The following is a 15,233-nucleotide window of genomic DNA, read 5'->3' on the forward strand; positions in this document are numbered from 1 at the left end:
TGAACCATAGGCTCAAACCTGAGTTTACTGAAAATCTATTGCAAGGCTTTGTAAAAAAGAGTCTATAAACTGATTGCTTATACTAAATTTTAAAAAGAATACTTCAAAGTGTCTTAATTATCAAATTCATGTATTCAGATAACTTCTTTATTTTATAATGAACACATTTGTCATCCTGTTCTCTTATGCCTATTGCAAACAGTGCTAATATGAAATACCCATCAGTTTGTGTTCATTCTGAACTGGTTAAACTTGGGGACATTACCATTTCATCTTGACTTTGTCCTGAGTATACAGAATTGCAGCAAGAAGACAGGGATCTGGCTTTGAGCTAAGAAACCGATCACTCTCTTTCCATCCTGTCTCTTAGCCTGACATCAGACAGGACCGCACCTGAGCATTACCATCAAAGACCTTGTTGCCTTAGACATGCATGAAAGTGATTACATAACATTTATAAAATGTTTTTAAGTAAGTATTTAACTGAAACTATTCACTGAGATTTCTTCTTGTTCTTAGGTTATTCCTCTCTAAATATGCATTAAGTATAAACCAAAACCTTATTAAATTACCCTTGGCTATCTCTTTTTTACAAGAATGACTCTAATTCTTTTCTAGGGTTTTGATGAGTTTCAGGTGTCAAAATACCTGCCGTTACTTGACTGAATCAGTATTTTTTAAGCATCTACTGTACACAGGTTTTATCATTCTGGAGTCATATGAATTACAGCTGGATATTCTGTGGATGAATTCAACTGGTAGAAACCTCTGCATACCAAACAGCTGAATGCATGAACAGAGAAGAAGAGGATTTGAACCTGCCAGAGCTCACCCTAGTAGATAACAGTACAGTAGCTGCCTTTTCAGTTTCCTTCTTTCCCATCATAGTGCCTCAGAATTGGAAGGTAAAAGCTGGTGTCTAACTGGGGAATAGGCCTTCCCCCCAGGGAAGCCTAGGTCTTCCATCCCCGACCTCCTTTGACTCTGCTGTTAGTGTTTGCACATGCCCACAGTCACACTCTCCCACATACACACATGCAAATAATGCAGGGGACCTTGAGAAATCAACAAGTATAGAAAAAGCAGTTCTTACCCAACAAGATTTGGAACAAGTAGGATCCATTATAATTTCTTGAGCATGGGAGTAATATTTTTTTAAAGTGTTTTCAGCAGATCTATATAGCAGTGAAAGCTGTGTTTTGCCTGCCAGATTAATCTATCAACTTTAGCCAGAGTTTATTGATGTTCCGTTATGTAGTGGGGAGACATGGGGACAGGAAGAATTATCAGGAAGTATCTGCAGTGAATCAGGCCTGAGGGAATAAGGGTCTTTTCTAACTTTTATCTTGGATTAAAGTTATATGATGTAGAGAGGGATGGGAGTCAAAGGACAGGAAGAGGTAGAGATGCTACTAAGCTTGGGAAAAAAGAAGGGAGGTGATTTATGGGGTAGTGGATAAAAGGAGACAGTGGATTTAGGCATGTTGGTTTAAGATAATACTGGCCTATCCAAGTGAGGATGTTGTGTGAGCATCTGCAGCTGAATGATTGGGACTCGGGAGAGGGAAGCAGAAAAATGAGGGGTTGTAATACAGATCTATAGATTATTTTATATCAATTTCAGCATCTTATTCGGTTAATGGCCTCACTACCTTCTTTGATTCTTACATTTCTTTTCATCATCAACAGATAGAAAGTATTCAAAACTTTCTTCATTCTGGTGCTAATTATGCCTTGATTAGATTATCACAATACACTATAAATTTGTCTATTCAATTTATTATTCACCTTCTTGTTCCAGCATTGTCATATATGACTTTACAAGCCTTGCTTTTCTAAACTCTGCACACATAGTGTTTTTGACTCCCTGTTGCCTGCAAAATGCAAGGCAGACTTATCTTAGCCTGTGTAAGGAAAATGGAAGTTACCATGGCTAGGATCCTCACCTGACCCTAAACTACTCACCTGTGGCACACATGTAATGCTCACAGGCACAGGCTTGCACATGTATTGGCAGTGAGCTATTACTGACTGTGTTGCTATGTAAATAGCTCCACCCAGTGCTCAGGGACACAGCTGAGGGACAGCAGAGCCTGAAGCAGAGAAGGTTTGAAGATTTGCCTGATGCTAGTGGTCTACCTGCCACTGTGAGAATAAAGCTTGGTGTAAACCCTTTTACCCACAATGTTCTGTTGTGATTCAGTCTTACTGAACTCAGAGTGAACTTGCCCAGGATTGAAACCTCCTGCAAGACAGCCTGGCTTTTTGGCTCCAATCCACTATTTGAAACCCAATTGTTCATTATTCTCCTCCATGAATCCTGTGCTATAGCAAATTGTAGTGATCTACTCACTGACCATCACACAAACTGATGCTTTCCCATCTCTGTGCACTGCTTATGCCGACCATGGATGCCTTTCCTAAATCATCACACTCAAATCCTAAGCATAGGCCAGATGCTGGTTCTACTATAACTACCTCAACTGGAGAGATCCCATTCCTCAGTTCCCTTGGCATTGCACCTGTATGCAAACATGGCATTAATCTCATTTTATCTTGGATTAAAGTTATATGATAATCTTCCTTATTTCCCCCAAACACCTTCAAGTTACTTGAAGACAAAAACAGTTTCTGTAAGAATTTTGAAATTTTTTGGCACCTGCTATTGTGTTTTGCACATAGCAGTAATCTATAGTTACTAAAATAAATATGCTTTCCCCTAATTGTACTAGATTTCCAGTTTTTTTAGTTAGTGCTCTTTGGTTACAAGCAAGAAAAAAGGACTCTGCTTAACTGATGCCAAAAAAATGAATTTATTAGAAATCCATAATGCAAGTCACAATAGTTAGGAAAAAGTTGAAGGACCATCTCTCAAAAAGCAAAGACAGCAGAATTTCCCATGGACTTTGGAAGCAGGAATTAGGGGGAAATCTTAGTGGGTCACCATTGCCATGAAGCAGCTCCAAGAGTTTTCCGTCTCAACATCATTCTGGTTGAGATTGAAATTCCCTGAAGAACTCTGATTGGCTTAGACTGAGCCACAGGCCAGGAGTGGGTGGAACTCCTTGGCTGAAAGTCCTAATGAGACTTTATCAAGTGAAGACTGGGTTATTTCCCAAAGAAAAACAGAGAATAGATGCCTGTCAGGTAAGCACAACTGACTCCAATACATTCATCCTATAAAAACTCTCTTCTTTGACATTCTTGCATTTATTCAACCAACCAGATTTATTGGGTGCCTGCTCTACCAGGCAATGTGCTAACTGCTGGGGATACAAATATGAATAAATTGTGGTCCATATTTTTAAAGGGTTTATATTACAGTGTGTTTCTATTTTCTAATCATTTAACCATTTTCTTAAAATGAACGATCAAACAATTAAAAGTTCAAGTCTCTTGGGAGCTTTGCATTCCGCATACCTCTCTCATGTTCTATGTGACTTCAGCACCAGATGGGTGACCCAGCCAGCATCCTGGTCATTCAGTTCATTGACTTTCTTATCAGTAATAAGTGTAGGAGGAGACAAACATTAAAAAGGTCTGCTAGGACAGATTACCTAGAGTGCTGGAGGCTTTAGTAAAGAATTTAGATTTTATTTAAAGTGTGATTCGAAACAATTGGGGGAGTACTGAACTCAGGGCAGGTCACTGGCTGCTATGTAAAGACAGCATTATGAGAACACCAGGAAGACAAGAGTGGGGCAGGATATCTGTCCGCAGGATGCCAAAGTGGTCTAATTGTACCTTAGATAAGAGTGTCAGTGGAGGACAGGTGAAAAGTGGACAGGATCAGGAAATACTGTAGCTGTGGAGCTAACAAGAACTGCTTATGGAGTAGACAGGGGGTGAGGGAGGAGACAGGGATTATCTAGGTATATGGAGGTGCCATTTCCTAAGATTCTTATTTTCTATTCAGTTTACTTTCACTGTGTAAATTCTTCTATCTTATTATGACCACTGATAGATTGACCCTTTTATTATTTCCCTATCAGCTCTATGCTGCATTTATTTCCTTCTCTATAAGGCTTGGATCAGTGGGTCTTTATTTTTACCACTCTTAAGACCATGTCAAACCCCTTACCTCATTCTCATCCTGTTGTACCAGTCTGGTGAAACATTTACCAAACTTCCCACCTTTTAGGATACTTTGATTGGGCTGTGGAAATACCATATGACAAAACTTATTCAGGACACAATAACCTCCGCCTCCAATCTCAACTCAAACATCGGCAGTGTTGCCAGTTCTCCGTCAGTTCTTGTTTCTTTTCTCCATCTTGCCTGTTCTGAAACATCTGACTCTTCTCTACTGTTCCACATTCTCAACAAATAACCTCACCACTTCACAGAAAAAACAAATTTAGGGAAGGATCTCCTTTGCCTTCTGCTACCAAGTCAACAAACATACCTGAGACCGTAACTCTCCCATTTCTCTTCCCATCCTGTGCAATTAGAAGAGGTTTTCTCTTCTTGCAGCATGGACTCTAATTTCCACCTGGGCTCTGGTTCTTTACTTACCCAGTCTCTCTTTCCTTTGGTCAGCTTTTCTCCTTGTTTTTTTCAGTGAGGACATAGATGGTCACAAGTCTCTTCCTTAAACACAAAATTGCAAATGCAAACAACCAACCAGCCAATCAAACCTTACCCAGTCCAACGCTCCACCCCTTCTACCTTCAGCGCCCCTCCCCCAAATCTATCTCCATCCTAAACAAGTTGAATTAACTGCCTACATTACTTCCCTGATTATTCTCATTTCCCACTCTCTCTTCATCCATAATCCAGTTTTCTTCACACTATTCTGATGAAAACGCTCTTGAAAAGTTTGCAAAGCAAAACAAAACACAAACATGCGTATGCTTCCATTCTCATTTGGCTTCACCTCTTCTCAGTGTTTGACACTGGCCAGTGTCATGTTTTCTTGGCTTACGTGGCAACGTGCTTTCCTTCCCTGGTGCTTCACTGCCTCTCTGGCTTGCTCATTCTTTCTCTGTTTCTTCTCCCACCCTTCTTTCCTTTCCCCCTCCCTCCCTTCCTTCCTTGTTTCTTTTTTGAAAATTTTTTTTTCTCTCATTTCCTTAAGTGTTTCTCTCCTCTTGACTTTCTCTTCTAGACTCTGTTCTCTTTAGATAATATGCAAATCTGTTGGTTATTTGTCTGGATCCTTGAAGTCATCTCTTCCAGTGATGTGCTGCAGCTGCTCTGTGTGTGTGTGTGTGTGTATGTTAGTAATAAGCTTAGCTACCTATATTCCTTGAGCCAGGCAAGAAAGGGCACTGGAGGAGGTTGGGGAGGCATTTACTGTTCAGCCTACAACTATTCAATTAGTCCCCTGTTCTCACCGTAGCTCTCAACTTACCTTCTGCCAGGCCTGCTACGCACACATCCACATTCTGTCCTACCCAGTTTGTCTCAGGAACCAATCTCCTACCTCCTTCAGAGGTCACTCCTCCTCCTTCACATGACTACTTTGGTTGAAGTGAGCTTTCTAATTAACCTTTAAATAGACAGTATCTGGGTAATATTTTTTTTAATGACATCAGCTCTATACTTGACATCATTCATTAGGATGAGAAATTAAATTATAGAAATTTGGAAAAACAAAAAATTATCTCAGGAACTAATTAGTGACTATGTAAAAGAGAAGGCTTGGAGTCTTTTTTATTTAATTGCTTGATGTCTGTGAGTAGTTACTGAAGATATTGCCATATTATTATGAAGTTATTTTAGCTTAGAATATACGAAGTAATTGGCTTTATTAGATATTAAACTATTTGGCTTATCTCTTACCCTCAACAAAATTGACCTTAAAAATATCTATGGCTTCAAACTATGTCTTTGAATACTCTTTTCGCAATATTTATATGTATATTTGTGTGTATTATTATTGCAATATTTATGTGTATTAAAAAGAATTTTTCTAAAGACTTGTATTTCTCACTTTGACACTTCACTTAACAGCTGCTTTCTCCACCATTGTCTCCCCACATTTCCTCTCCTATATTCTCAGATATGTCAATCCCCTCTCTATTACCTACAGAAAAGTAGATTGCATTCTAACCAAAATTGTACTTTTTAGAAGGTTGTCCTACTGAGGACCATTAGTAATACTACACTGTGAGACTTTAAGTTGGTCTCTTTTCATATGGACAAACGTATGTGCCTTGAAATCCTTGTAAATTTTACCTATTTAATCCTTACCCTTGATCAATGTTATATATTCCAAAGGCTGCTAGTGTAGGATACTGTCCTTATTAAAACACAACTGTACATAGAGAAAATGGAAAGAAAAAATAGAGCTTATACTCAGTGAGTATGCAGTTGCAGCAAGATATTTTCATCTTAAAACATAAAGCTTGATTTTATAGATAAGATCTTATAATTGTGGATTTTTTAAAATGTAAAATGGGGTCTCAGTAAAGTGTAAAATTCTTCTGCCATCCTTCTCCCGCACTCGTTCTCCTTATCTATTCAAATCAGCATGAGAGTTGGTATGTTTTAATCAGTTAGGTAGGAACACTAGTCATTTGTGCATGGATGACTATATCAATTCAACTTAAGTTCAAATCAAGACTGCCTGCTCTAACCCAGGGATGTTGCTCATTGCATGGGATAGTGAATGGTGATTAAGACACATGAAGTTCCTTCCAGAACTTTCTAGATCAGGAGATAAATATAAGCAAGTAAACTAAGAAGTTAGCATGTTTATCATGGATTGTGATAAATACTATCAGCGACACAGGGTGTTGAGATGGAGTCCCTTTCCATTAGAAGGTTGGGGGATCTTTTCTGAGGAGCTGACATTCAAGCCGAAAATTGAAGGATGATAAAAAGCTAGCCAAGCAAAGAATTGGGGAAAGAGGATTCCTGGCAGAAAGAACAATAAACACAACCTCCATGTTAGCAGGCAAGGGTTTAGAAGAATCAAAAAAGACAAATGAATGCCAGTAGGTCAAAGAGAGGAGATAAGATGGGAGGGAAATAAGGGCCAACTGTACAGAACCCACAGGTCATCGTCCTGCCTTTTATTTTAGGCTCAGTCATTGTTGTATTCATATATGCATTCAACCTAATAAACAGATTAAAGAAAAGTTAATATAATATAAAAGGAGTGAAGGAAGCCTTGATGGAAAAGAGTTAATTGAGATAACTAAGTAAAAACAAAAACAAAACCACCTTACTAAAATAAGTGAATAAGTACATTCCGAAAGATTTGTGAAGATACTACAACAGTAAACCAAGTTTTACTAATAACAGTAAGCAAAATTTAACTAATGGCGTGAGCAACTGGAGCTGGCCATGACCTTGGGCAAGACATTTAACCTTGTGTATCTGTTTCCTAATCTATGAAATGGTGTTAATAATAGAAAATTTCTCAGGGTTATGGTGAGCATAAGTGGGTTATTACATATGAACTGTTTAAAATGTGCCCAAAACATAGTCCTATATAACTTTTAATATCGTAACATCTTTTTTGTAAAAAGTATAACCATCTAACAAGAAATATATTGGCATTTAAAATCTAATTGCTAAAATTTAAAAAGAAAGTGAATAAGTTGAATAAAACAGTAGACAGATCTTAAAACTGGACTTGGAAGATAAATAGGAAAAATCACTCAGAATTTAGATACAAAACAGAGAGACTGAAAATATGAAGTAGAGTAAACACAACACGGGGGAATCAATTCAGACATTCTGCCATCTGCCTAAAGGAGATCCAGAGGCTGATAGCAAAGAAAATGGACAAGAAATAACATTTTACATAAAGAAAAAGGAAAAGTAATCTGTAGATAGAAATAATCCACCAAGTGGCAGACAGGACAAATGAATGAAGCCCAAACATAGGTAGATTGTGGAAATTTTAGATCATGAATAAAGTGGAAAAAGCTTGAAAGCATTCAGAAATTTTAAAAATGGAGATTCCCTGTGAAGGAGAGAGGACATCAGACCTCCCTCTAAAGTCTCAATATCTGAACAAATGAACATTTTGAAAACACAAAGACTTTAACTTAATCATTATGTGCCTGGCAAGAAAAAATAATCAGCATGGAGATATTCCCATAAAATTAAACAGGAATACCAAAATAAATTAAAAAGTTAACATAAAGTACAAATTCTAGTTGATTGTAATGTGGAAATTTTTGAAAAAACTGATGAAAAGTAGATAAACTGGATTACTCCACTCTTCAACACTTGGAATATTCACCTTAAATCAACAATAAAGTTTTGTTGATGCATGATCACATTGATTTCTTTTTTGTTCTATTCATACTACTTGGTTCTGGTGTGAGTAAAATGATGTCTTCATAGATTTGAAATATACTTACATTTATAACACCAAATTCTAGACAAATGAATAAGACTAATTATTATTGTAGAGAAAAATATAAAAGGTTTATAATGTACAAATAACAACATAGACAAATAAAGATCAAGGTGGAGATAGGGAAAAGAGGTAAGAAAAAATATTAAATCCCTCATTTCTCATCTGAGACAATCAACAGATATTTCCAAAGTTGATAAAACTAGCATTGAAATATGTATTCTTCTTCAAAGTAATAGTCTCATAACTACCAGTTTATTACTAAAAAAAATTAAACATGGTCATATCTTAGTATTGGGGTTGCATAGAAAGAGAGGATTTCGATTTTGATTTAGACATTCTGCATCGTGTCTTAGATACTTTTTTACCATGATAATTTTTGAAACTATTTGCAAGCATAACTTTAACTTGCAAAACTATTTTGGTATTAAAAGTGTATTATTATAAATAGGTGATCAATTATATAGTATGTAGTACATTCATGTAAAGAAAGACTATGCAGCCTTAGGAAATAAACAAGGAAGTCATAGGGACATATAGGGAATCATGTCTAGAATATAATTCCAAATGGAAAAATGAAAAGAAAGGCACAGAAGAAGCTACATTGTACAATCCCCTTTGTGAATAGAAAATTATATATGTATATAAATGTCCATTAATAGGAAGAGCTTTAAAAAATTGTGGACTCATACAAAGTAGAATGCTACTTGGCAATACATGGAATAAATTGTGTAGGTCAAATAGAAGTTCCGTGGCCAGGATCCTCACATGATACCCATTGTATTTGAGCAATGAGGTAATGCTTAGCATACTATGCAGGCACATGCTCGCACACCCATTGCAATAAGCCATCACTGCTGGTATTGCTATAAAAGAGTTCCCCAAGTACTAAGAGCAGAGCTTAGAGAAGAGATAAGAGACTGGGAGCTAGAGAGCACAGGCTGGGAGCAGAGCTAGAGCCTGGAGTGGAGGCAGTGCCTGGGGCAGAGGCTGGAGCCAAGGCAGAGACTGAAATGGGCTTACTGCATGCAGATCAGATGTGTTTCTAGTGCTTGATCTGCCACCATGAGAATAGCTTGGTATGAGCCCGTTTTTACCCCCAATGTTGTCATTTTTCAGTCTCACCGAATCTATAGTGAACATGCCCTGGGCTGAAACCCTCAGGCATATCAGACAACAGATGCATGTAACAACAAGGTAGAAAATCAAAAGCATTCTACCGAGCAAAAGCAATCACACAAGAAGTATATAAACTTTAAAAAAGGGCAAAACTAATCTATGATGTTAGAAATCTGAGCATTAGTTGCCTCTGGGGTGCTAAGGAGGGGCTGTTGGAATTGACTAGAGAGAAGTATAAGAGCAGTTTCTGAGATAATAGACATATCCTATATCTTCATTGAGGTGATGGTTATTCAGGAATACACATTTGTTAAAACTCATTAAATTGTACTCTTAAAATGTATGCATTCTATTTTAGGTAAACTATGGCTCAATTTACAGAAATTATGTGCACAGTACTTGTATATATGTATATACATGATTACATATGCATAAGATAATACTGGAAAAGACTGTATATCAAACTGTTTAGGTCAGGGGAGGATTCAGGAGAAGAATTTACATTCTGTATTTGCTTTAATTTTTATGAGCTTTATTACTCTTATAATAAAGCCAAGAGATGAATTTTAAAAACCAATTTGAGTTATAAAAGGCGCTTATTTTCAATGATGTAAAATGACCTTCCCCACCAACACTGCCCTTCTGCCTCCCAACTCCAACAGAGATACGTGTTCCAGGGATGGGGGCTGTCACGTAGCTCTGTTGTGTACCACATCCACCCCCTACCCCGGGTTGGCAAAGCTGGGAAGGGAGATCATTTGTTGAGAACTTGACCACATGGGAGGTTAAAAGAACAACAGAGGAGATGGGGTGGGGAGGTGGGTAAGTAAACCAGTTCTCAGTTTCAGCAGAAATGTCTGAATGGTCAAGCACACAAAAGAAAAGGTATTCTGTAAGATCTCTGTTTAGGGAGTCACCTGCCTGTGCCTGCAGCAACCGTCCGTGTCTATCAGGGCCTCTTAGAAAAGTGCATATTGGGTGCACTTGTAAGGTCAACAGTGAACTGCTGTCTCTACCGGAGAACCCAAACCAAAAAAAATTGGATGCTACCATGAAGAACGTCACCAGAAAGCATTGTTAGCTGTTTTAAAGAAGCCAGCCCCAAAGGACTTTTAGTGACTGCTTTGCTCTAAACCTGCAAGCACCAGTTTTTAACTGAGCATTCTGTGGGGTTATTTTCCCTTTCATCCTTTCATTTAATACCAAATATCTTCAGTGCCAGAACAAATTGCTAGTCCATGCTAACAAGCCTTCACTTACCTGAGCTGGGATTTTGACCTTCTGACACTTAAAGTCCCAGGAGTTTCTACTCAGGCAATTAGTGCTCTGAATTTCTAACCCAGATATCCCTTGCAGAGGGCAGAGAAAAACTGGCTTTTCGGAGGAGAATTAACTTTTTGCATGCTAACTTCCTGCTATCAAATTATTGTCTTGACATGCATTGAATCTTAATTTTATTGTTTTGGGTTTTGTTGTTTATTTGTTTGAGCCATACAGATTATAATTTTTTATTCTTGGCAAACTAAGGCAGATTCTAGTATTCTATTATATATATATAAAGTGTATGCATATATGTAATGTATTATATATATATATATATATATTTAATGTAGCATGACGAAAAGGCTATTCTGAAATATAGGCCTTCAGAACTTACTACTGAAAACACTCAGTGTGTGCCTTGTTTTTGAACAAGATTGTGGACCTTAATGAACTTTTGTTCAAGGTTCATCCTATTTTGCAAAGCAATCTGAAATATTCCCAGAGAAGAGAATGCCTTTTAAGAGTTGTAGTTCTGATGGATGATTAGTTTAAAGGCAAAATAAATGTGTTTTTTTTACTTCTGTTTACCTGTGGATGTAAGTGTCCTATAGTCAATTTATCAGCAGTAATGAGGCATAGTCTTTTTATCTTCACTTTCCATACTCTATCTCCTATTACAATGGCATGAACTATTATTTATTTTTTTTAATTCACATGTTCTTTATTTAGTCCATATAATACACCATTTTTAGAGGTTTTAAAATTAGATAAAAAGCATATTAACTGACAAGTGTATGAAGTTTCTCTTCATAAACAATGTCAAAACAAAAAATTTTGAATTGCTAAATGTTAAAAAATATGTACGTCACATTTCAAAAATAGGTACTTAACATTTCATGAAAGCATAAAGTTACAGATATTTTTTAAAGAAAAACAATTTTGCCACTTACCTATGTTTGCTCTATGAACTTTTTTATTCTGTACATAGGACATTTTGTATAAAATATGAACTCTACATTTTTATTACTTATTACCATAAAACAAAGATACAATGTATGTACAATAAATATTTTTTAAATCAGAATCATCAGATATTGTATTTCTGAAGCCTTAATGTTGACTTACGTATTCTATTAGCTAATTGAATCTGCATTTTCAGTTTGTACCAGTATAATGCTATGTGATCACCGAACCATTTTCTATTTCTATTGGGCACATGGGAAGACAACGTTTCCCAGATCACTTGCATTTGTATTGGGCTATGTCTTAGTTCTGGGCAATGGAATTTGAATGGAGAGAGGTATGTCGCCTGATTTGTAAAATGTGCCCATGATCAAACTGTCACTCATCCACATGGTGATGAGCAAGAACTCCCATGGTGGCAGACACAATGAGAAGAAGTCTAGAAGAAGACATCTCAGGAAGTAAGCCAGTAGAAGATCCTCTTGCCCCACATCATACCTTATGAAAACAGGAGATGAACTCTTACAGTGTGAAGAAACTGAGATTTTGGCCTGTATTTTCCAGTTTAACAGCACTTATAATGAGAATATCTCATGGATTGCAGTCATGATTTTGATTTTATCAATTTCATAAAAGGGAATATATTTTTGTAATTAGGTAAAATCAAGCATTATCCAAAGTTTTGTTACATAGCTTGAAGTTTCAGAATTATTTTTGCAGATATTTTTTGACTCCAAACTTTTGGAACCACTTTATCTTAATGTGCCAATAGGATAAACATTTTTCTTGCTTGAGTTGCTAAAAGTCTAGTTGGACTATATCTGAGAAGAGAAGGGAGTCTCCTTTGACATTTTTGACTACAAATTGGCCTCAGGTTTGGCATTTCATGAAAAGAAACAAAAATGTAGAAGACAAAAAGAGATTGCCAAAAAAAAAAGCCTTCTTAAAGGTTTCAACACAAAACTTTTCCTGAACCCAAATCTCTCATATATAATCAACAAGACAAAGACAAGTGTAAAATCCAAAAGGCTTTGAAAACCTAAATTTTATTGGCAACTCATTTGACGAAAAAATCTGACCTGGCCTGAACTAATACAAGCCACTTGTAGTCTTTTTTCATTACACTGGATGAGAATATTTCTTAGACCTGACTGCAGAAATGCTAATGTGTTTGATTTGGAGTCCTGTCGCAGACCCTGGGGGATGGGTTTGTAGGATACAGTTGGTTTATGTATTATATTAAATAAGCAAGTATTAGCTTTTAAAAATCCAAAAATTTCTGAATTCTAAAGTACATTGGTACTAAGGGTTTCAGACAAAGGATTGTGGACCTTTTAGAACCATCTCTCATCATTCCTTTCTCTAGGTAAACAGTACAGTTGACAAAACTACATTTTTATAAGATAATTGTTTTAACTTTAAAACAATGGTATGGATTCCCTGTGACTTCTTTTGAACTTCTTAAAATTCTTTATGTTTCTTTTAAAGTTACTGAGTCCAAAAGACTCAAAAATGAAGTGACCATCTGACCAGTACTAATTATATGACTTATTACCATTTCATTTTCATCATCTATTTCTTAAAGGATTGTTGTGTGCTCTTAAAATTATATTAAATAAATACAACCTTCCAAGGCTGACCCAGGAAGAAACAGAAAATATGAATAGACCAATTACCAGAAACAAAATGGAATTGGTAATAAAAAAACGACCTAAGAACAAAGTTCTGAACCAGATGGTTTCACTGCTGAATTTTATCAAACATTTAGTGAAGACCTAATACCAATCTTCCTTAAAGTTTTCAAAAAAATAGAAGAGGAGGGAACATTCTATGAGGCCAGCATCACTCTGATACCAAAACCAGGCAAAGACATCACAAAAGAAGAAAATTACAGACCAATATCCCTGATGAACATAGAAGCAAATATACTTAACAAAATATTAGCAAAACGAATTCAAAAATACATCAAAAAGATCATCCATCATGATCAAGTAGGATTTATTGCAGGGATGCAAGGATGGTACAACATTTGAAAATCCATCAACATCACCCACCACATCAACAAAAAGGACAAAAACCACACGATCATCTCCACAGATGCTGAAAAAGCATTCAACAAAACTCAACATCTGTTCATGATAAAAACTCTCAACAAAATGGGTATAGAGGGAAAGTACCTCAACATAATAAAGGCCATATATGATAAACCCACAGCCAATATTATACTTAACAGTGAGAAGCTGAAAGCTTTTCCTTTAATATTAGGAACAAGACAAGGATGCCCACTCTCCCCACTTTTATTCAACATAATTCTGGAGGTCCTAGCCATGGCCAGCAGACAACACAAAGAAATAAAAGTCATCCATATTGGCAGGAAGAAGTTAAACTGTCACTGTTTGTAGATGACATGATATTGTACATAAAAAACCCTAAAGAATCCACTCGAAAACTACTAGATCTAATATCTGAATTCAGTAAAGTTGCAGGATACACAATTAATACACAGAAATCTGTTGCATTCCTATACAGTAATGAAGAACTAGCAGAAAGAGAAATCAGGAAAATAATTCTATACACAATTGCATCAAAAAGAATAAAATACCTAGGAATAAACCTAACCAAGGAAGTGGAAGAATTATACTCTGAAAACTACAAGACACTCATGAGAGAAATTAAAGAAGATACCAATAAATGTAAACACATCCAGTGCTAATGGATAGCAATAATTAATATAGTCAAAATGGCCATCCTGCCTAAAGCAATCTACAGATTCAGTGCAATCCCTATCAAAATACCAACAGCATTCTTCAATGAATTAGAGCAAATAGTTCTAAAATTCATATGGAACCACAAAAGACCCCAAATAGCCAAAGCAATCCAGAGAAGGAAGAATAAAGTGGGGGGGATTACACTCCCCGACTTCAAGCTCTACTACAAAGCCATAGTAATCAAGACGATTTGGTACTGGCACAAGAACAGACCCATAGACCAATGGAACAGACTAGAGAGCTCAGATATAAACCCAAACATATATGGTCAATTAATAATTGACAAAAGAGCCATGAGCATACAATGGAGAAATCACAGCTTCTTCAACAACTGGTGCTGGCAAAACTGGACAGCTACATGCAAGAGAATGAAACTGGATTATTGTCTAACCCCACAGACAAAGTAAACTCAAAATGGATCAAAGACCTGAATATAAGTCATGAAACCATAAAACTCTTAGAAGAAAACATAGGGAAAAATCTCTTGAATATAAACATGAGCAACTTTTTCCTGAATGCATCTCCTCAGGCAAGGGAAACAAAATAAAAAATGAATAAATGGGACTACATCACAATAAAACTTCTGTATAGCAAAGGACACCATCAGCAGAACAAAAAGGCATCCTACAGTATGGGAGAATATATTTGTAAATAACATATTTGACAAGGGGTTAACATCCAAAATATATAAAGAACTCACACACCTCAACACCCAAAAAGCAATAACCCTATTAAAAAATGGGCAGAGGATTTAAACAGACACTTCTCCAAAGAAGAAATTCAGATGGCCAACAGACACATGA

The sequence above is a fragment of the Manis pentadactyla genome, chromosome 1 (assembly GCF_030020395.1).
Source record: "Manis pentadactyla isolate mManPen7 chromosome 1, mManPen7.hap1, whole genome shotgun sequence".
Classification (NCBI taxonomy): Eukaryota; Metazoa; Chordata; class Mammalia; order Pholidota; family Manidae; genus Manis; species Manis pentadactyla.